The following is a 20607-nucleotide window of genomic DNA, read 5'->3' as shown; positions in this document are numbered from 1 at the left end:
AGTATGAGAAGGCACTGAAGCAGATGACAGTCTTCCAGCAAGAGATGCACACTCTTCGCATAGAGCTGAATGCCTCACGACAGGAGGTCAACAGTGTCCGGACAGAGGTAGACGTATCTCAGAAGGAGGTTCATACACTCCGCAGAGCACTGGATGCCTCACATCATGAGATCAATAGCTGCCGCACAGAACTGGAAGTCTCCAGAAAGGAACTTCATAGTCTCACTGAGGAGCTGGACATTTCAAGGAAAACTATCCTACATCTTAACTTAAAGCTCAAAGTCTCTCAGAAGGAGCTTCAGAACCTAAACCTGGAGATGGTAGTCTCACGCCAGGAGCCAGCCCGCCTCCAAGCAGATGTGCGAAAATGGAAGGTGGACTGCAAGGAGGTCCTGAATAGTACAGAGACTGAAAAAAGAGAAAATTTAAGATTAAAAAAGGAAAATTCTGAGTTGACAGAACACGTCAAAGGTCTGCGTACACACCTCCAATATGCTGAGGAGAAGCAGCAAACGCTGCAGGAAGAAAAGCTGCAGGCTGCTAAAGAGGTACAAGCGCTGCAGGAACGTCTGAATACCCAGTACGTCCCCACAGAGCAGTATGAGGAGCTAAAGGCCACGCTGCATGTCTTCAGAGCATCATTGGAGGCAGAGCTTCGATACCAGGTGACTCTGTATGAGAGGGAGCGTGAGAAGGCTCAGAAACTGGAGCAAGAGCTGGAGAGACAGAGAGACTGTTCCATTCCCTTGAGTCAGTACACCAAGGAGAAAACAGACCCAGCGGCAACCTTAACGACAAAAATTACAGAGCTCCAGAATATGAAGGAGACACTGATACAGACTCAGAGAAAGCAAAGTGTGCAGATAAATTCCCTGAGAAGAGACTTGCAAGACGCACTCAAACAGGTTGAGACTCTGCAGACCAGTAACTTACAGATTCCTCCAATACGGAAAAAGGTATTGGCTCTGCCCAAGCACCGGTATCCCACAGTAACTAATGCCCGTGAGGACAAGGGTACAGTGAGAGTTGGGGACTCCACGCATCTTCGAAACAAGATTACGAAGTTTGAGCCACCTAAGAAAGCACTAGCCAAACCTACAGCTGCCCAACAGGCAACAAACAGAGGTAGGAGTGCAGAATCAAAGCCAGAAGAATCCTTAGGGTGTGGAGTGGATAGGAAACAGGATTCTTCTTTTAAATGATTACCTCAGGAGAAAAGAAAAAGACAAAACATGCAGATAGCCTGCAATAGTGCATTACCCAGGGAAAATAGGATTATAAATGAAAAGAGCAATTTATTACACAATAAGAAGCCCATCATTTGAGGTTTCGAAACGCGTTGGAAGGTTTTCTGGCACCGCAGGGACACCGTAGCAGTGGACATTCATTGGTGACGTCAGCGGAGGAGTTGATCGAGCGTTCTCCGGCAGCAATTCTCCACGGACCACAGAAGTTGATCCTCCCTCAGCAGCAGACGTTTTGCACCCCATGGCGATCGGTTGATCCGGCGGAAAAGACCTTTAAACCATTGCACATGTCCTATTCACTTCTGGTGAGTAGGATTCCAATTTTTATCAAGGCGGAGCAAGTTCAAAGATCAATTGGTCTAGTGCAGAGGCACTTGCATATTTTAATGTAATGCATTGTATTTTTACTGTTTAGTTTTAATATTGTGTAATAAATTGCTCTTTTCATTTATAATCCTATTTTCCCTGGGTAATGCACTATTGCAGGCTATATGCATGTTTTGTCTTTTTCTTTTCTCCTGAGGTAATCATTTAAAAGAAGAATCCTGTTTCCTATCCAATCCAGTTCTATTTCCTCTGGTTTGAGCTCAGGGACCAAGTGGGTGAAGAGATCAAGCAGGTAGGGTCGCAGCATGTTCATCTCCACTGACTCCGGTATATACCGCACTCTGAGATTCTGGCGGCAGTCTCTGTTTTCTTGTTCTTCCGCACTTTCCTTTAGCGCTTGAATTTCACAGTTCAGGCGGTTTATTTCATCTTCCGCGGAGGAATAGTTGTGTTCGATTTCCTTTGGATTGAGTCTGTCCTTTCGGCCAGAGTGTCCATATTCTTTCTGAGGGAGGTAACCGCTCTAGAAAGGTCCGCCTCGAATTTCTGACTCATTTGGGAGAAGACTCCCTCTAGGCATTCCTTACTTATTCCTGGGCAGTTTTTCTCTGTCTGGGCAGAGAGGACATCCGGTCTCCCAGACACGCCCGTCTGGCCGCCATCTTGGTTAGACCCGCCGCACTCCGAAGGTTTTTGTTGCGGCATGAAGAAGCTAGAAACGCTTTGCTGGGAGGGTTTCTTCAGCTTATTGCTCATCCACCACAAAGCCTCCGACCCCAGCAAGGTCCTGGGGGCACTTTGCACTAGCTTGATAGGTGTTATCGGAGGTTATGAGGTGATCTCCTCAGACGTCTGTGCACCTTGCCGTCACCTGGAGTCTTACCTTGACTTATTTTTATTCTTTTTTATTTATTATTTTTTTTATTTTTTTTGGGGGGGGGGAGGGCCGAGATGTAAGGACGGTGCAGGCACTGGGGGGTCCTTGTGCTGGAGCAGAACAAAGTTAATTATTTATTTATTTTGTTATAGTGTGTCTGGGAAGCTGCAGGGATATGGGACCCAGTGCTTCTGGCAGCAGGAAAGATTCTTCCCTAGACAGGGTGTCTGGTTTTTTTTTTCAACTTCAGTTTTTATTGGGTTTTACAATGCATACAATGTGCCACATTCCATATTTTGGTATCACATTACCCATATAAGTACTACCTCCATCCCCGTATGTGCAGGGACAGAGCACCAACATTTGTCAACGTTGACTTACAACATTTACACACTAGACTTGACAAACCTAACCCACATGACTTGGACAAGACAACTGTAGGTTTACACAGAAAGGAAGAGAGGGGGGTGGGGGGGTCGGGGCGGAACGGCATTGAACTTGTTGTATGGATGTGACATCCTTGACTTCTTCTTTGCGACTGTATCTTTCCTAGGCTTGGAGGCTTCACTGCTCTGTCAACTAGTCTCGGGGCGTGTCCTACCTGTCCCCTAATTGATAGTGCCTGAGTCTTGCCCCGTCATCGGAGAACGCAATCAACTCTATTAATGCAGGATTGCATCGGCATCTACCCCTGGGATGTCTGTTTGGGCAATCCAAGGAGCCCATACTTTTAGGAAATTTGAGCCAGAGTCGTTGTACCAACTAGTCAACTGTTCCATCTGGCATACCAGCTTGTGTGCCGCTTTTGGCAGTCCCTGGATTCATCTGCCCAGAAGGAACAGCCACGGATCCAGGGGGATCTCCAAGTTCAGGATCCTCTGTAACCATGCCCTAATGTTTTCCCAAATCGGGACCACCCTCGGGCAAGACCACAGCATATGTTTTAAATCCGCTGATTCCCAACACGGGTGTCTGCTTTTAACCCTGCTTTTGGGATGAGAGACGCGGATCTAGCCGATTTAGACTCAGGTCGTCCGCCACTGTATACTTGTTTGAATGCAACTTTTCACAAAAATTCATAGTTTTCATTACCACCATCTTGCTATCTTGGATGTGTCTTAGCTGGTTACAGCGTACTTCCTAGCAATCAGGAAATTTTCCGTTTCAATCTCAACATTGATTCATTTTTCATGTACATTTAATGGAATGGAATACAATGGAATATTTTACAACATGTGTCAATTCAATTGAGCAAAGCATATTTGTATAGCATTGGTGCTATGTTTCAATACTGGAAAAATATTAATTGCCCCTTTGATTAACGGTGTATTCTGAACAAAAGGTGGGCACTTTCATTAATTTTGTGGGTTGGGCTGGTAAAATAAATTCGGATTTTGGTTTTGGTTGTATTTTTGGTTGTCAAATATATGTGCAATTTGGTTTTGGTTCTGTTTTTTTAAAGCACAATTTGTTCGTTTTAGATGTTTGATTTTCCTAAGTCATGGGGAAAAAATAGGTAAGAAAATGCTAAAATAATGAAATAATTGATCAATAATGTATGCATGGAATTAGGTGCATTCGGTTATGTGTTACCAGCATTCTTCGCATGGGCTCTGTGGCGCAATGGATACCGCATTGGTTTTGGTTGTATTTTTGGTTCATAATTTTTATTAGCACCGTCATGCCATTTTGGATGTGTCTTAGCTGGTTACAGCGCACTTCCTAGCAATCAGGAAATTTTCCGTTTGAATCTCAACATTGATTAATTTTTCATGTACATTTAATGGAATGGAATACTTTGGGAAAAAGTGTCTTTTTATGTATCTATTTTAATGTATTATGTTAATTTTGATCATTTGTTGGGGTTCATTTTTACATGTTGGAAAACCTTCATATTACTTGGAAAATGTAGGTAGTTGCAATGAGGAAGAAACACTCAGCCATATAACACTTTCTGATACCGAGATGCAATAATAGATCAATAATGTATGCATGCAATTAGGTGTGTTCGGTTATGTGTTACCAGCTTTCTTCACATGGGCTCTGTGGTGCAATGGATAGCGCATTGGACTTCTAGGTGGTTGTTATATTCAAAGGTTGTGTGTTTGAGTCCCACCAGAGTCGAATTTGTAATGCATTACGTGGACATTTTATTCATTTTGCAACTTTATTTGTTGATTTTGCAATAAACACATGTTTAGATTTGAAAATATGCTACTAGTGAAACGTAAAAAAATGAAGGTAAAAGTCGCGGGGGTAGGTAGTTTATTCAAGTGTGAAAAGTAAGTCATAAATGCATGTATACTTGTGTGAATGCAACTTTTCACAAAAATTCATAGTTTTCATTACCACCATCTTGCCATCTTGGATGTGTCTTAGCTGGTTACAGCGTACTTCCTAGCAATCAGGAAATTTTCCATTTCAATCTCAACATTGATTCATTTTTCATGTACATTTAATGGAATGGAATACAATGGAATATTTTACAAAATGTGTCAATTCTATTGGTCAAAGCATATTTGTATAGCATTGGTGCTATGTTTCAATACTGGAAAAAATATTAATTGGTCCCCTTTGATTAACGGTGTATTCTGAACAAAAGGTGGGCACTTTCATTAGTTTTGTGGGTTGGGCTGGTAAAATAAATTCGTATTTTGGTTTTGGTTGTATTTTTGGTTGTCAAATATATGTGCAATTTTGGTTTTGGTTCTGTTTTTTTAAAGCACAATTTGTTCGTTTTAGATGTTTGATTTTCCTAAGTCATGGGGAAAAAATAGGGAAGAAAATGCTAAAATAGCATAACAAATAATTAAAAAGGCTAACACGAAGTGTAAGATCATAAAAACAGGTCAGAAACGAAAAAATATAACGGAAAAACTTGAAATAAATAAAAATGATAGGGTGAGAAACCCCTGGAGGTAAAAACTTGGCATAGGGCTCTAATTTTGGTGCTAAAAAATATTTGGGTTTTGACTTTAAAAATCTTAAGGGTTTAGGTTTTGTATTTGGTTTTGGAACTTAAGCTTCTTGAAGGTTCTGGATTCACACACCCAGTTTCACCCATCTCTATTGGGAACCAGTGGCCAAAAAGTGTCTTTTTATATATCTATTTTAATGTATTATATTCATTTTGATCATTTGTTGGGGTTCATTTTTACATGTTGGAAAACCTTCATATTACTTGGAAAATGTATGTAGTTGCAATGAGGAAGAAACAGTCCGCCATATAACACTTTCTGATACCGAGATGCAATAATAGATCAATAATGTATGCATGGAATTAGGTGTATTCGGTTATGTGTTACCAGCTTTCTTCACATGGGCTCTGTGGCGCAATGGATAGCGCATTGGACTTCTAGGTGGTTGAGATGTTCAAAGGTTGTGGGTCCGAGTCCCACCAGAGTCGAATCTGTAATGCATTACGTGGACATTTTATACATTTTGCAACTTTATTTGTTGATTTTGCAATAAACACATGTTTAGATTTGACAATATGCTACTAGTGAAACGTAAAAAAATGAAGGTAAAAGTCGCGGGGGTAGGCAGTTTATTCAAGTGTGAAAAGTAAGTCATAAGTGCATGTATACTTGTGTGAATGCAACTTTTCACAAAAATTCATAGTTTTCATTACCACCATCTTGCTATCTTGGATGTGTCTTAGCTGGTTACAGCGCACTTCCTAGCATTCAGGAAATTTTCCATTTGAATCTCAACATTGATTCATTTTTCATGTACATTTAATGGAATGGAATACAATGGAATATTTTACAAAATGTGTCAATTCTATTGGTCAAAGCATATTTGTATAGCATTGGTGCTATGTTTCAACACTGGAAAAAATATTAATTGGTCCCCTTTGATTAACGGTGTATTCTTAACAAAAAGTGGGCACTTTCATTAGTTTTGTGGGTTGGGCTGGTAAAATAAATTTGTATTTTGGTTTTGGTTGTATTTTTGGTTGTCAAATATATGTGCAATTTTGGTTTTGGTTCTGTTTTTTTAAAGCACAATTTGTTCGTTTTAGATGTTTGATTTTCCTAAGTCATGGGGAAAAAATAGGGAAGAAAATGCTAAAATAGCGTAACAAATAATTAAAAAGGCTAACACGAAGTGTAAGATCATAAAAACAGTTCAGAAACGAAAAAATATAACGGAAAAACTTGAAATAAATAAAAATGATAGGGTGAGAAACCCCTGGAGGTAAAAACTTGGCATAGGGCTCTAATTTTGGTGCTAAAAAATATTTGGGTTTTGACTTTAAAAATCTTAAGGGTTTAGGTTTTGTATTTGGTTTTGGAACTTAAGCTTCTTGAAGGTTCTGGATTCACACACCCAGTTTCACCCATCTCTATTGGGAACCAGTGGCCAAAAAGTGTCTTTTTATATATCTATTTTAATGTATTATATTCATTTTGATCATTTGTTGGGGTTCATTTTTACATGTTGGAAAACCTTCATATTACTTGGAAAATGTATGTAGTTGCAATGAGGAAGAAACAATCCGCCATATAACACTTTCTGATACCGAGATGCAATAATAGATCAATAATGTATGCATGGAATTAGGTGTATTCGGTTATGTGTTACCAGCTTTCTTCACATGGGCTCTGTGGCGCAATGGATAGCGCATTGGACTTCTAGGTGGTTGAGATGTTCAAAGGTTGTGGGTCCGAGTCCCACCAGAGTCGAATCTGTAATGCATTACGTGGACATTTTATACATTTTGCAACTTTATTTGTTGATTTTGCAATAAACACATGTTTAGATTTGACAATATGCTACTAGTGAAACGTAAAAAAATGAAGGTAAAAGTCGCGGGGGTAGGCAGTTTATTCAAGTGTGAAAAGTAAGTCATAAGTGCATGTATACTTGTGTGAATGCAACTTTTCACAAAAATTCATAGTTTTCATTACCACCATCTTGCTATCTTGGATGTGTCTTAGCTGGTTACAGCGCACTTCCTAGCATTCAGGAAATTTTCCATTTGAATCTCAACATTGATTCATTTTTCATGTACATTTAATGGAATGGAATACAATGGAATATTTTACAAAATGTGTCAATTCTATTGGTCAAAGCATATTTGTATAGCATTGGTGCTATGTTTCAACACTGGAAAAAATATTAATTGGTCCCCTTTGATTAACGGTGTATTCTTAACAAAAAGTGGGCACTTTCATTAGTTTTGTGGGTTGGGCTGGTAAAATAAATTCGTATTTTGGTTTTGGTTGTATTTTTGGTTGTCAAATATATGTGCAATTTTGGTTTTGGTTCTGTTTTTTTAAAGCACAATTTGTTCGTTTTAGATGTTTGATTTTCCTAAGTCATGGGGAAAAAATAGGGAAGAAAATGCTAAAATAGCGTAACAAATAATTAAAAAGGCTAACACGAAGTGTAAGATCATAAAAACAGTTCAGAAACGAAAAAATATAACGGAAAAACTTGAAATAAATAAAAATGATAGGGTGAGAAACCCCTGGAGGTAAAAACTTGGCATAGGGCTCTAATTTTGGTGCTAAAAAATATTTGGGTTTTGACTTTAAAAATCTTAAGGGTTTAGGTTTTGTATTTGGTTTTGGAACTTAAGCTTCTTGAAGGTTCTGGATTCACACACCCAGTTTCACCCATCTCTATTGGGAACCAGTGGCCAAAAAGTGTCTTTTTATATATCTATTTTAATGTATTATATTCATTTTGATCATTTGTTGGGGTTCATTTTTACATGTTGGAAAACCTTCATATTACTTGGAAAATGTATGTAGTTGCAATGAGGAAGAAACAATCCGCCATATAACACTTTCTGATACCGAGATGCAATAATAGATCAATAATGTATGCATGGAATTAGGTGTATTCGGTTATGTGTTACCAGCTTTCTTCACATGGGCTCTGTGGCGCAATGGATAGCGCATTGGACTTCTAGGTGGTTGAGATGTTCAAAGGTTGTGGGTCCGAGTCCCACCAGAGTCGAATCTGTAATGCATTACGTGGACATTTTATACATTTTGCAACTTTATTTGTTGATTTTGCAATAAACACATGTTTAGATTTGACAATATGCTACTAGTGAAACGTAAAAAAATGAAGGTAAAAGTCGCGGGGGTAGGCAGTTTATTCAAGTGTGAAAAGTAAGTCATAAGTGCATGTATACTTGTGTGAATGCAACTTTTCACAAAAATTCATAGTTTTCATTACCACCATCTTGCTATCTTGGATGTGTCTTAGCTGGTTACAGCGCACTTCCTAGCATTCAGGAAATTTTCCATTTGAATCTCAACATTGATTCATTTTTCATGTACATTTAATGGAATGGAATACAATGGAATATTTTACAAAATGTGTCAATTCTATTGGTCAAAGCATTTTTGTATAGCATTGGTGCTATGTTTCAACACTGGAAAAAATATTTATTGGTCCCCTTTGATTAACGGTGTATTCTGAACAAAAAGTGGGCACTTTCATTAGTTTTGTGGGTTGGGCTGGTAAAATAAATTCGTATTTTGGTTTTGGTTGTATTTTTGGTTGTCAAATATATGTGCAATTTTGGTTTTGGTTCTGTTTTTTTAAAGCACAATTTGTTCGTTTTAGATGTTTGATTTTCCTAAGTCATGGGGAAAAAATAGGGAAGAAAATGCTAAAATAGCGTAACAAATAATTAAAAAGGCTAACACGAAGTGTAAGATCATAAAAACAGTTCAGAAACGAAAAAATATAACGGAAAAACTTGAAATAAATAAAAATGATAGGGTGAGAAACCCCTGGAGGTAAAAACTTGGCATAGGGCTCTAATTTTGGTGCTAAAAAATATTTGGGTTTTGACTTTAAAAATCTTAAGGGTTTAGGTTTTGTATTTGGTTTTGGAACTTAAGCTTCTTGAAGGTTCTGGATTCACACACCCAGTTTCACCCATCTCTATTGGGAACCAGTGGCCACAAAGTGTCTTTTTATATATCTATTTTAATGTATTATATTCATTTTGATCATTTGTTGGGGTTCATTTTTACATGTTGGAAAACCTTCATATTACTTGGAAAATGTATGTAGTTGCAATGAGGAAGAAACAATCCGCCATATAACACTTTCTGATACCGAGATGCAATAATAGATCAATAATGTATGCATGGAATTAGGTGTATTCGGTTATGTGTTACCAGCTTTCTTCACATGGGCTCTGTGGCGCAATGGATAGCGCATTGGACTTCTAGGTGGTTGAGATGTTCAAAGGTTGTGGGTCCGAGTCCCACCAGAGTCGAATCTGTAATGCATTACGTGGACATTTTATACATTTTGCAACTTTATTTGTTGATTTTGCAATAAACACATGTTTAGATTTGACAATATGCTACTAGTGAAACGTAAAAAAATGAAGGTAAAAGTCGCGGGGGTAGGCAGTTTATTCAAGTGTGAAAAGTAAGTCATAAGTGCATGTATACTTGTGTGAATGCAACTTTTCACAAAAATTCATAGTTTTCATTACCACCATCTTGCTATCTTGGATGTGTCTTAGCTGGTTACAGCGCACTTCCTAGCATTCAGGAAATTTTCCATTTGAATCTCAACATTGATTCATTTTTCATGTACATTTAATGGAATGGAATACAATGGAATATTTTACAAAATGTGTCAATTCTATTGGTCAAAGCATATTTGTATAGCATTGGTGCTATGTTTCAACACTGGAAAAAATATTTATTGGTCCCCTTTGATTAACGGTGTATTCTGAACAAAAAGTGGGCACTTTCATTAGTTTTGTGGGTTGGGCTGGTAAAATAAATTCGTATTTTGGTTTTGGTTGTATTTTTGGTTGTCAAATATATGTGCAATTTTGGTTTTGGTTCTGTTTTTTTAAAGCACAATTTGTTCGTTTTAGATGTTTGATTTTCCTAAGTCATGGGGAAAAAATAGGGAAGAAAATGCTAAAATAGCGTAACAAATAATTAAAAAGGCTAACACAAACTGTAAGATCATAAAAACAGTTCAGAAACGAAAAAATATAACGGAAAAACTTGAAATAAATAAAAATGATAGGGTGAGAAACCCCTGGAGGTAAAAACTTGGCATAGGGCTCTAATTTTGGTGCTAAAAAATATTTGGGTTTTGACTTTAAAAATCTTAAGGGTTTAGGTTTTGTATTTGGTTTTGGAACTTAAGCTTCTTGAAGGTTCTGGATTCACACACCCAGTTTCACCCATCTCTATTGGGAACCAGTGGCCAAAAAGTATCTTTTTATATATCTATTTTAATGTATTATATTCATTTTGATCATTTGTTGGGGTTCATTTTTACATGTTGGAAAACCTTCATATTACTTGGAAAATGTATGTAGTTGCAATGAGGAAGAAACACTCCGCCATATAACACTTTCTGATACCGAGATGCAATAATAGATCAATAATGTATGCATGGAATTAGGTGTATTCGGTTATGTGTTACCAGCTTTCTTCACATGGGCTCTGTGGCGCAATGGAGAGCGCATTGGACTTCTAGGTGGTTGAGATGTTCAAAGGTTGTGGGTCCGAGTCCCACCAGAGTCGAATCTGTAATGCATTACGTGGACATTTTATAAATTTTGCAACTTTATTTGTTGATTTTGCAATAAACACATGTTTAGATTTGACAATATGCTACTAGTGAAACGTAAAAAAATGAAGGTAAAAGTCGCGGGGGTAGGCAGTTTATTCAAGTGTGAAAAGTAAGTCATAAATGCATGTATACTTGTGTGAATGCAACTTTTCACAAAAATTCATAGTTTTCATTACCACCATCTTGCCATCTTGGATGTGTCTTAGCTGGTTACAGCGCACTTCCTAGCATTCAGGAAATTTTCCATTTGAATCTCAACATTGATTCATTTTTCATGTACATTTAATGGAATGGAATACAATGGAATATTTTACAAAATGTGTCACTTCTATTGTCAAAGCATATTTGTATAGCATTGGTGCTATGTTTCAATACTGGAAAAAATATTAATTGGTCCCCTTTGATTAACGGTGTATTCTGAACAAAAGGTGGGCACTTTCATTAGTTTTGTGGGTTGGGCTGGTAAAATAAATTCGTATTTTGGTTTTGGTTGTATTTTTGGTTGTCAAATATATGTGCAATTTTTTTATTTTTTTATTTTTTTTATTTTTTATAACTTCAAGTTTATTGGAATATTTTCAATATAAATAGCATCGCAATACAAATAACACGAACATTCACAGTATTACAGTCATGTACGATACTGCTACATTCTCCTTCTGGAGCCACAAGTGTTCATGCGTTGCACATGAAATCTCTAAAACCAGTTGGGATATTTATGTAGGTTAAACTTGGGGGAACAACACAAAAAAAAAAGTAAATTAAGGTGGGGGAGGGTGGGAAGGTGGGAAGGAGGGAAGGGGGGGGGGGGCGCGGGCACGCTGCACTGCCACTTTCCCATAGGTGGCTAGTAGATTTACTATACACCGTTTGTTTGCCGACTTCTCGGGCCGCCCAAAGTGTTTACCTGGTGAGTCCTCAACTAGGTCACGTAGTCCTTTCCGCTTGCTTTGTAGGAGAATGCACTTGGAATAATCACTGCCATATCGTGGCTACCTCGATCCCCGGGATGTCTGTCTGTACCAGCCAAGGCGTCCAGACTTTTAGATATTTTTCGCCAGTGTCATTGACCAGACTCGTCAATTTCTCCATCTGGCATATGTACCATAATCGATTCCGAATTTTTGGCATATTTGGGATCTCTGGTTGTTTCCACATAGCTGCGATCTCGCACCTCGCTGCTGTTGCAAAATGTGCAACTAGTTTATTACCTGATTTTGAAAGACCCTTCCATGGTCTGTTCAATAGGAACAGCCACGGATCAGGGGGAATTGTGAGGTCAAAAATCCTCTGGATCCAATGTCTAATTTCATCCCACAGGTGTGAGATCCGAGGGCAAGACCACAGCATGTGCAACAGGTCCGCCGATTCTCCGCACTGTTTGGGACACAGGGTGAAGTATCCTGTGACAAACCTTGATAATTTTAATGGGGTGAGGTACCACCTCATCAATACTTTATATGCATTCTCCTTCAAAGTAGTGCATATGGAGCTCTTGGCAGTAGCCTCTATTATAGCAGTCCAGTCGTCCTCCTCCAATTCTTCCCCAATATCTGTTTCCCATCTAAGTTGGTATGTCAGTTTTTGTCGTTGCTGTGAGCTCCCAGAACCGACCACTTCTCTATAGATCTGCGATGTAAGTCCCTGTGTGTCTGTTTTCGTCAGACAGAGCCTTTCGAATGTGGTTAATGGTGGGAAGGGGGAGTTTTTGGCGAAGAACGCTCGTATCTGGAGGTAGCGAAAAAATTCGGAATGTGGGATGTTTTTTTCAGATCTAATTTGTTCGAATGATTTAACTCTGTTCGGTATACCCTCCAGATCTCTTAACCTAAGATATCCATATTTTTTCCAGGGCCCTGCGGCATTTGCCACTAGTCCCGGTGCAAAGTTAGGGTTGCCCCACAAAGGGGCCATCATAGAGCGCCTTGTGGTCAAGGTATGTTTATATTTCGTGGTCTCCCATACCGACAGTGAGTTGGCCACCGATGAGAGCGGTCGTTCAGCCCATTTAATAGCTGTTTTGGGTAACCATAGCAAATTCTCTATCTCTAGTGGGGTACAAGCCCTCTTTTCCAGATCCACCCATCTTTTCAGATCGGGGTTGGTCTGCCATTGTGTGAGTTGACACAATTGCGCCGCTTTGTAGTAAGAGACCAGGCAAGGTACCGCTAGGCCTCCTGTCCGCGTGGTTTTTTTCATAATTGTCTTATTTACTCTCGGTTTTTTCCCTCCCTAAATAAATTCGGAGATATCAGACTGAAGTGAGAGTATATCCTTCAGTCTAAGTGGCACTGGTAGAGTCTGAAACAAATATAGGATACGGGGGAGGAGATTCATCTTGACACTATGTATCCTTCCTATCCAGGAGATCTTGTAGGGCGTCCATTTTTTTAAATCTGCTTTTAGTGTCTTGATTAGTTTGGGGTAATTAGCATCATAGACGCCCCTGTAATCTTTAGTGATGTAGACCCCTAGATATTTAATATGTTTTGGTTGCCAATTGAAATTAAAGTTCAGACTCAGTAGTTTTTCAGTTTCCTTTGGGAGGCTGATATTCAGGGCCTCTGATTTGGTTTGATTTATTTTGAATCCTGATATTCTATTAAATTTATCCAACAGGTCAAATAGGTTCGGCAGGGAGGTTAGAGGCCTGGAGATTAGCAGCAGTATATCGTCTGCGTACAGGGCAATCTTATGTGATTGTGAATGCACCGTAATCCCTGAAATATCCGGGTTGTTACGGATTTGCGCAGCTAAAGGTTCCATACATAGGGCAAATAACAGGGGGGATAACGGGCACCCCTGACGTGTGCCGCTTTTAATTTGAAATAAATTAGAGGGGAAACCCTGATGTATGACCTTGGCTGCGGGGCCCGAGTATAGCGACATTATCGCCCCACTCACCCTTTCCCCAAAGCCGAATGCCCCAAGCGTCTGTTTTAAGTAGGGCCAGTCAATCCTGTCAAACGCTTTTTCCGCATCCAGACTCAACATCATAACGCTTACTTTCTGATTAGTGGCTATTTCTAGCAGATCAATGATTCGTCGGGTGTTGTCCGCAGCTTGTCTACCCATTATAAAGCCGACTTGATCTGGATGTATGAGTCTGGGCAGGATAAGACTTAATCTATTGGCCAGTAGTTTGGCGTATATTTTAACATCTGTATTAATTAGGGAAATTGGTCTATAACTTTTACAGTCCTGCGGATCTTTCCCAGGTTTATAGATAACTGAGATTGACGCCTGGAGCATCTGCTCCGAGAACGGGGCTCCTGCTAATACAGCATTATACATTCGGAGCAGCCATGGGGCTAGGTTCTCTGCGAACGCCTTATGGACAGGGAATAGTTCCGTGGGCGCCTATAAAATTTTACCACTATAAAGGATATACGAAAACCTAGCCTGTTGGTTGTGAAGATTGTTGATCCTCACGGTGGGCTTGAAAACAAAGAGAAAGCACAACACATAGCGTAATACTGTTGAAACATTAAACAAACAACATATAAGACAACATATAACAGCTGAATACTGAAATGGTATTTTTAGGACAATAAAATCATTTAATAACAATTAATATTTACTATAATGCACAATTTGCATGGACACATAGATTTAAGCAATTAAAAATCTGAATAGGTGGTTCAACTGCTCCGTAGCACCAATGTTGATGATAGCAATGCCTACTCACCAGATGGAATAGGTTTGCAGGCAGTGGATATTTTAGAGAGTATCCCCTCTCATCTGTGTGCTGCTCTCTGCTTAGCTGGCTTCTCTGTCGGCTCGTGGGTGCAGCTCATCAGCAGGGACTCCTGCAGCTCCAGGAAGCACGTCTGAGCAGATAGAACTCAGCTGCAGCTGATTCAGCACGATGTCAGCCACGGACCACCGTGAGCTAGTCTATCTGCTGCTCACTGCTAGCTGGCGTCTCTATCCGCTCGTGGACGCAACTTGTCAGCAGGTACTCCTGCAGGGCGCCAAGCAGGGCGCTTGAATAATGGAAAACCGCAACAGCTGGTTCAACTCGTCGGCGGCTATAAGAGATGGTTAGCTGGCAGCTCACGTTGATTCACCGATGTACGGGGGTACTACACCAATGTGTGCGGGGCTTGAACCTCCAATGTGTCCGTGATGACCTGGGTAAGTTCTTCTAATGTGAAATCAGCCTCCAACCCCTCCCTGTCCTGCTCGCTCAGCCCTGTTAGGTTGGACCGTACTAGAAAATCTTCCGTGGCCCTTGCCGTTTTGGGATTATGTGCCACTTTCTCTCCATTATATAAATTTTCGTAGAATGATTTAAATTCCTCGACTATGCTTTTTGGGTTGGATGTGGAGGAGCCGTCCTTCAGACGCACCGCCTGTATGTTATAATTAGGCTGTCTAGTGTTTAGTTTGCGCGCTACCATGGTATCCGGCCTGTTCGCATTTTCGTAAAATTTCCTCCGTGACCAACTCAGAGATTTATCAGCCTGGGAGACCAATAGTAGGTTTAGTTCAATTTTGGTATTCTTTAACTCCAATAGGACCCTCGGATCTTGCGTCAGTTTGTGTCTTGATGTGAGGGAATTTAATTTGGATTGGAGGGCTGCTATCTTGTTATTACACTCTCTCTTTCTACGGGCGGCAATCCCAATTAAAGTGCCCCTTATGGTTGCCTTATGGGCCTCCCAGAGGGTGAGGTCGGAGCTCACCGAACCATAATTAGTCGTGAAGAATTGATCTATCTCCTCTCCGACTGAGTCGAATATAGCTGGGATCTTAAGGAGTGACTCATTTCATTTCCAATTTGCACCGGGTCTATCAGGGCGAATTTGGTTGCACCTCAGCTCTATAGGCGCATGGTCTGACCATGAAATATCATGGATCAAAGCCTGGGCGACCAAGGGAACCAGTCTACTAGAAATGAAGAAGTAGTCGATTCTGCTATAGACGTCGTGGGGGTGGGAGTAGAAAGTATAGTTTTTTTCTGTGGGGTGAAGTTCCCTCCAGATATCTACTAGCTGGGCTTTCTTGAGACCTGATTTTAGGGTGTCAATCACTTTCTTACGACCGTTTCTAGCGATTCCCGATCTATCTAGCTTGGGGTTCATAGTAAGGTTAAAGTCTCCCGCTAGGATTATCTGACCTTTGGCTACCTGCGTCAGTTTCTGAAAAAAATCCTTGATAAATTCGTGTCCTTGCTCACCCGGGGCATACACCGAGGCTATTGTCAGTGGCTGTTCTTGTATTGAACCCACTACTATTAAGTATCTGCCTTCACTGTCTCTCCTTACCGTGTCCAGTGTGAATGGAACCCTGTTGTGGAAGATAACTCCGACCCCTCTTTTTTTTTCTGCAGCGGACGCCCAATAGAATTGTGTGAATTGTCTATCTAGGAATTTGGGTACACTGTTACGACTAAAATGTGTTTCCTGTATTAGGAGGATGTCGGCCTGTTTTGCCTTAAAATCTGTAAAGGTGACTTTTCTTTTCGTAGGGTTGTTAAATCCCTTTACGTTTATAGATATAAAATTCAGCGCCATATAGTTAGGTTAGTGTCTGGGATCTGCGTAGAGATGTTATGGTTCTGAGGCGGTCCAAATCTGGGCCTCCTATTATCGTGAGTGTGACCTGTGATAGGTATGTGCCCCTGGGTTGGCCTTGCCCTGCTCTGATGGTAGGCCCGCAGCCCCAAGGATAGGAAAGGGGGGGAGGAGAGGGGGAAGGAGAGGGGGAAGAACTGGCTAAATAAAAAGAAAAAGGGAAGAGCCTTGTCTGGGCTGATCCAGAGTCGGCTCTTATGCCCTGTTTGTCGGACCGCCGACTGGCACCCGTCAATCGGGAGTGCCAGTCTTTGTGGGCATGTCCTCTGTAGGGCGTGTTGGCTCCCATGGACTACCTCCATGAGATACCTTGTGAGGCGCCGGCGAAGACCAAAGGTGTCTCGCACCGACATTGAACTTTGTGTGTGTATTGCGGCCTCACATAACATTCTTTATTACAACTTCAAAAAGTAAAACAATAACTATAGACTTAGCGTAATTCAGCTTCGGCTCCACGGACGCATCCCGGCGCTCGGGGGCCTCCCCGGACCGACGTCTCCCCACTCCCGAAGTTAATGCCTCTGTGGGATTCTGCGTTGGGGGCTTACGTATCCTCGCTTGCCCCATCCGTAGATCTCATGCGGAGTGGGGGCCTGTGTCTCGGTCACGGAGCGGTCCACCGAGATGGGACCCCATCGAGGGTGCCCCCGAGCACCCCGATACCCCGCCAGCCGACCGCCGTGAGCGATTCCTGACCCTAAAGTAAACAAAGTGCATTAATCAATAGTCATCATGTAGAGTCAGAGTCATTAAGGTTGAACGAACAAACCTGGGTCAAACATGAACCCAACAATAACCTTTCTCTCTTGGGCCTGTAATGTCTCCTATATGCAACATCCCTTTAAGATGTATATGTGTCAGCCTGGCCCTGGCAGGAGCACCCCTATGGCGGAACTTCTTTCTCTCCCCCAACCGCTCCCCCCTCAGCCCATGGCGTATTGCTCATCTCCCCCCGCTAACTGTTAGTACAACCTGTGGGGGGAGGGTTGGAGGGTGGAGGGGGGGTGTGGGGGACAGGGAGGGGGGTGGAGGGGTTAGGGGCAAAAGGTAGGGTGATGCAGAGGAGGGGAAATGATGTGGGGGGGTGGTGGGGGGAGAGGGAGGGGAGGATAGTGGGAGGGGAAGGGATGAGTGGGGGGAGGTTAAGGGGGGGGAGGGGGGGGTGGCGGGGAGAGGTAGGAGGAGAAGGGGCAGGCGGGGGGGAAGGGGGGTGGCGGGGAGAGCGGAGAGAGGAAGGAGAAGGGGGGGAAGGCGGGGGGGGAAGGTGGAGAGGGCGGGGGGGGGAGGGGGGCAGACAGGCGGGGGGGGAGGAGGTCATGGGTAGGATGAGATAACGAGGGAGAGGCGGCAAGAGGAGGGGGGGGACCGCGAGGGGAGGAGCGGCACGGGTGAGCATTTCCAAACCCTTCTGATGCGTCGCCAATGCAGGGCTGCCCCCTACTCTGAGGCTCGCCCCAGGTTCTCAGGGGAGCTAGCCCCTCACCGCCGCCACCCCCCGCCTCTGCATCCAGTCCCCCCCCCCCCCCCCCCCTCAGGCTCAGTGTCCCTCTCTCCGCATCCGACACCCCACGACCCGGAAGCCTCCTCAATGGGCGGAAGTGCCCGAGCGCCAGGGAGTCTTGATGATGACGTCGCGGTGTGTGCCGGTCTGGAGCTCCTCCCCCCTCCTGTTCGCGCCTTTATCCTGCTTTCCCGCTCTCATCTTCACTGCCTGTCGGAGAAGGAGGGATCCGGCGTCTCCTAGCTGCAGTACTCGGAGAAGACCACCAGGGGGGGACATCGCAGGAGTACCCATGGCTGGCCATTTTGACACGAGGGAGGGAGACATGAATCAGGACCCTTTAAGAGCTCCAGTCCGGCGGAGCTGTGTAGAACTCGTGGTTTCACGGGGTTTCCTCCAGCGTGGCTCCCACTCTGTTCCAGGACGTCGACGGGGTCGGAGCAGCCTCGGATTCCAGATGAGGTGGATGAGAGGGGCCAGGGCTGGGGGGGCTTTGCTGTAGTCCCAGCTTCTTGAGGAAGCTGTTGCCGTCTTCAGCCCTCCGTAGGGTATTCGCCACACCGTTCTTCACCACTAGCAGGGCAAAGGGAAACAGCCATCTGTACCTGACCCCTCTGTCCTGCAGGGTTTTAGTTACCGGTCCCAGACTACGTCGTCTTAGGAGGGTAGCCGGGGATAGATCCTGAAAGATCTGAAGCTTGACACCCTCATACTCCATGGACCTGGCCTCCCTGGCCATCCGGCAAACTGCATCTTTTATTTTATAAAAATGAAAGCGTACTATGATATCCCGAGGGGGGGCTCCTGCCTGTGGTCTTGAACGGAGGGCTCTATGGCACCTATCAAGGTGCAAGTCCTGGGCAGATTTATCAGGCAGTATATGCTCCAGCCACTGCTGAACAAATTCCTCAGCGTCTGTTACATGTATGCATGGAATTAGGTGTATTCGGTTATGTGTTACCAGCTTTCTTCACATGGGCTCTGTGGCGCAATGGATAGCGCATTGGACTTCTAGGTGGTTGAGATATTCAAAGGTTGTGGGTTCGAGTCCCACCAGAGTCGAATTTGTAATGCATTACGTGGACATTTTATACATTTTGCAACTTTATTCGAGCTCGGCTAGTCCCACGAATTCGGGTATACCCGGGTGTATTGAGGTTTGTGACTGTTTTCTGCCCGAGTGCATTGAGGTATTTTCCAGGCAGGGATTGAAGCATTTTATTCCCGCTGGCTGCAATACTGCACAGTATATATATATATACTGCATTACAATTCATGAATTTATGCCATCTGGTAGACACGCTAAGCATTGCAGCCTATTAAATCCTAATCATTATCATTTAACAGATCAGCCGCCCGTCAGCCAGGCATGAACCCAGGCTGGGAAGGCAAATGCAACGGGGCTTGTCAGAGGTGAGGAGCGGCGCATTCCAGGTATCTGCCAGGTACATACTGGGTATTTGCTCGAATAAAGTGTGTCGGTGCAGTAACACTTTCTGATACCGAGATGCAATAATAGATCAATAATGTATGCATGGAATTAGGTGTATTCGGTTATGTGTTACCAGCTTTCTTCACATGGGCTCTGTGGTGCAATAGATAGCGCATTGGACTTCTAGGTTGCTCGAATAAAGTGTGTCGGTGCAGTAACACTTTCTGATACCGAGATGCAATAATAGATCAATAATGTATGCATGGAATTAGGTGTATTCGGTTATGTGTTACCAGCTTTCTTCACATGGGCTCTGTGGTGCAATAGATAGCGCATTGGACTTCTAGGTGGTTGAGATATTCAAAGGTTGTGGGTTCGAGTCCCACCAGAGTCGAATCTGTAATGCATTACGTGGACATTTTATACATTTTGCAACTTTATTTGTTCATTTTGCAATAAACACATGTTTAGATTTGACAATATGCTACTAGTGAAACGTAAAAAAATGAAGGTAAAAGTCGCGGGGGTAGGCAGTTTATTCAAGTGTGAAAAGTAAGTCATAAGTGCATGTATACTTGTGTGAATGCAACTTTTCACAAAAATTCATAGTTTTCATTACCACCATCTTGCTATCTTGGATGTGTCTTAGCTGGTTACAGCGTACTTCCTAGCATTCAGGAAAATTTCCATTTTAATCTCAACATTGATTCATTTTTCATGTACATTTAATGGAATGGAATACAATGGAATATTTTACAAAATGTGTCAATTCTATTGGTCAAAGCATATTTGTATAGCATTGGTGCTATGTTTCAACACTGGAAAAAATATTAATTGGTCCCCTTTGATTAACGGTGTATTCTGAACAAAAAGTGGGCACTTTCATTAGTTTTGTGGGTTGGGCTGGTAAAATAAATTCGTATTTTGGTTTTGGTTGTATTTTTGGTTGTCAAATATATGTGCAATTTTGGTTTTGGTTCTGTTTTTTTAAAGCACAATTTGTTCGTTTTAGATGTTTGATTTTCCTAAGTCATGGGGAAAAAATAGGGAAGAAAATGCTA

The 20607-nt window shown here is 42.2% G+C and overlaps 7 non-coding genes across 7 annotated transcripts; all 7 read left to right on the top strand.

Annotated features, from left to right (window-relative positions):
- Window positions 1–5772: 5772 nt before the first annotated feature.
- On the top strand, window positions 5773–5857 carry TRNAR-UCU (transfer RNA arginine (anticodon UCU)). Its single transcript is given in 2 exon segments — window positions 5773–5809; window positions 5822–5857. It is a non-coding gene; the product is annotated as a tRNA-Arg (tRNA).
- Window positions 5858–7054: 1197 nt separating this feature from the next.
- TRNAR-UCU (transfer RNA arginine (anticodon UCU)) lies at window positions 7055–7139 on the top strand. The gene is given in 2 exon segments: window positions 7055–7091; window positions 7104–7139. It is a non-coding gene; the product is annotated as a tRNA-Arg (tRNA).
- Window positions 7140–8336: 1197 nt separating this feature from the next.
- TRNAR-UCU (transfer RNA arginine (anticodon UCU)) lies at window positions 8337–8421 on the top strand. The gene is given in 2 exon segments: window positions 8337–8373; window positions 8386–8421. It is a non-coding gene; the product is annotated as a tRNA-Arg (tRNA).
- Window positions 8422–9618: 1197 nt separating this feature from the next.
- TRNAR-UCU (transfer RNA arginine (anticodon UCU)) lies at window positions 9619–9703 on the top strand. The gene is given in 2 exon segments: window positions 9619–9655; window positions 9668–9703. It is a non-coding gene; the product is annotated as a tRNA-Arg (tRNA).
- A 1197-nt stretch (window positions 9704–10900) lies between these two features.
- On the top strand, window positions 10901–10985 carry TRNAR-UCU (transfer RNA arginine (anticodon UCU)). Its single transcript is given in 2 exon segments — window positions 10901–10937; window positions 10950–10985. It is a non-coding gene; the product is annotated as a tRNA-Arg (tRNA).
- An 8106-nt stretch (window positions 10986–19091) lies between these two features.
- TRNAR-UCU (transfer RNA arginine (anticodon UCU)) lies at window positions 19092–19176 on the top strand. Its single transcript is given in 2 exon segments — window positions 19092–19128; window positions 19141–19176. It is a non-coding gene; the product is annotated as a tRNA-Arg (tRNA).
- Window positions 19177–19855: 679 nt separating this feature from the next.
- Window positions 19856–19940, top strand: TRNAR-UCU (transfer RNA arginine (anticodon UCU)). Its single transcript is given in 2 exon segments — window positions 19856–19892; window positions 19905–19940. It is a non-coding gene; the product is annotated as a tRNA-Arg (tRNA).
- The last annotated feature ends 667 nt before the right edge of the window (window positions 19941–20607 follow it).

Source organism: Ascaphus truei, chromosome 19 (assembly GCF_040206685.1).
Source record: "Ascaphus truei isolate aAscTru1 chromosome 19, aAscTru1.hap1, whole genome shotgun sequence".
Classification (NCBI taxonomy): Eukaryota; Metazoa; Chordata; class Amphibia; order Anura; family Ascaphidae; genus Ascaphus; species Ascaphus truei.
The sequence above is the reverse complement of the archived record's forward strand: the minus strand, read 5'-3'. Positions and strand labels throughout refer to the sequence as shown.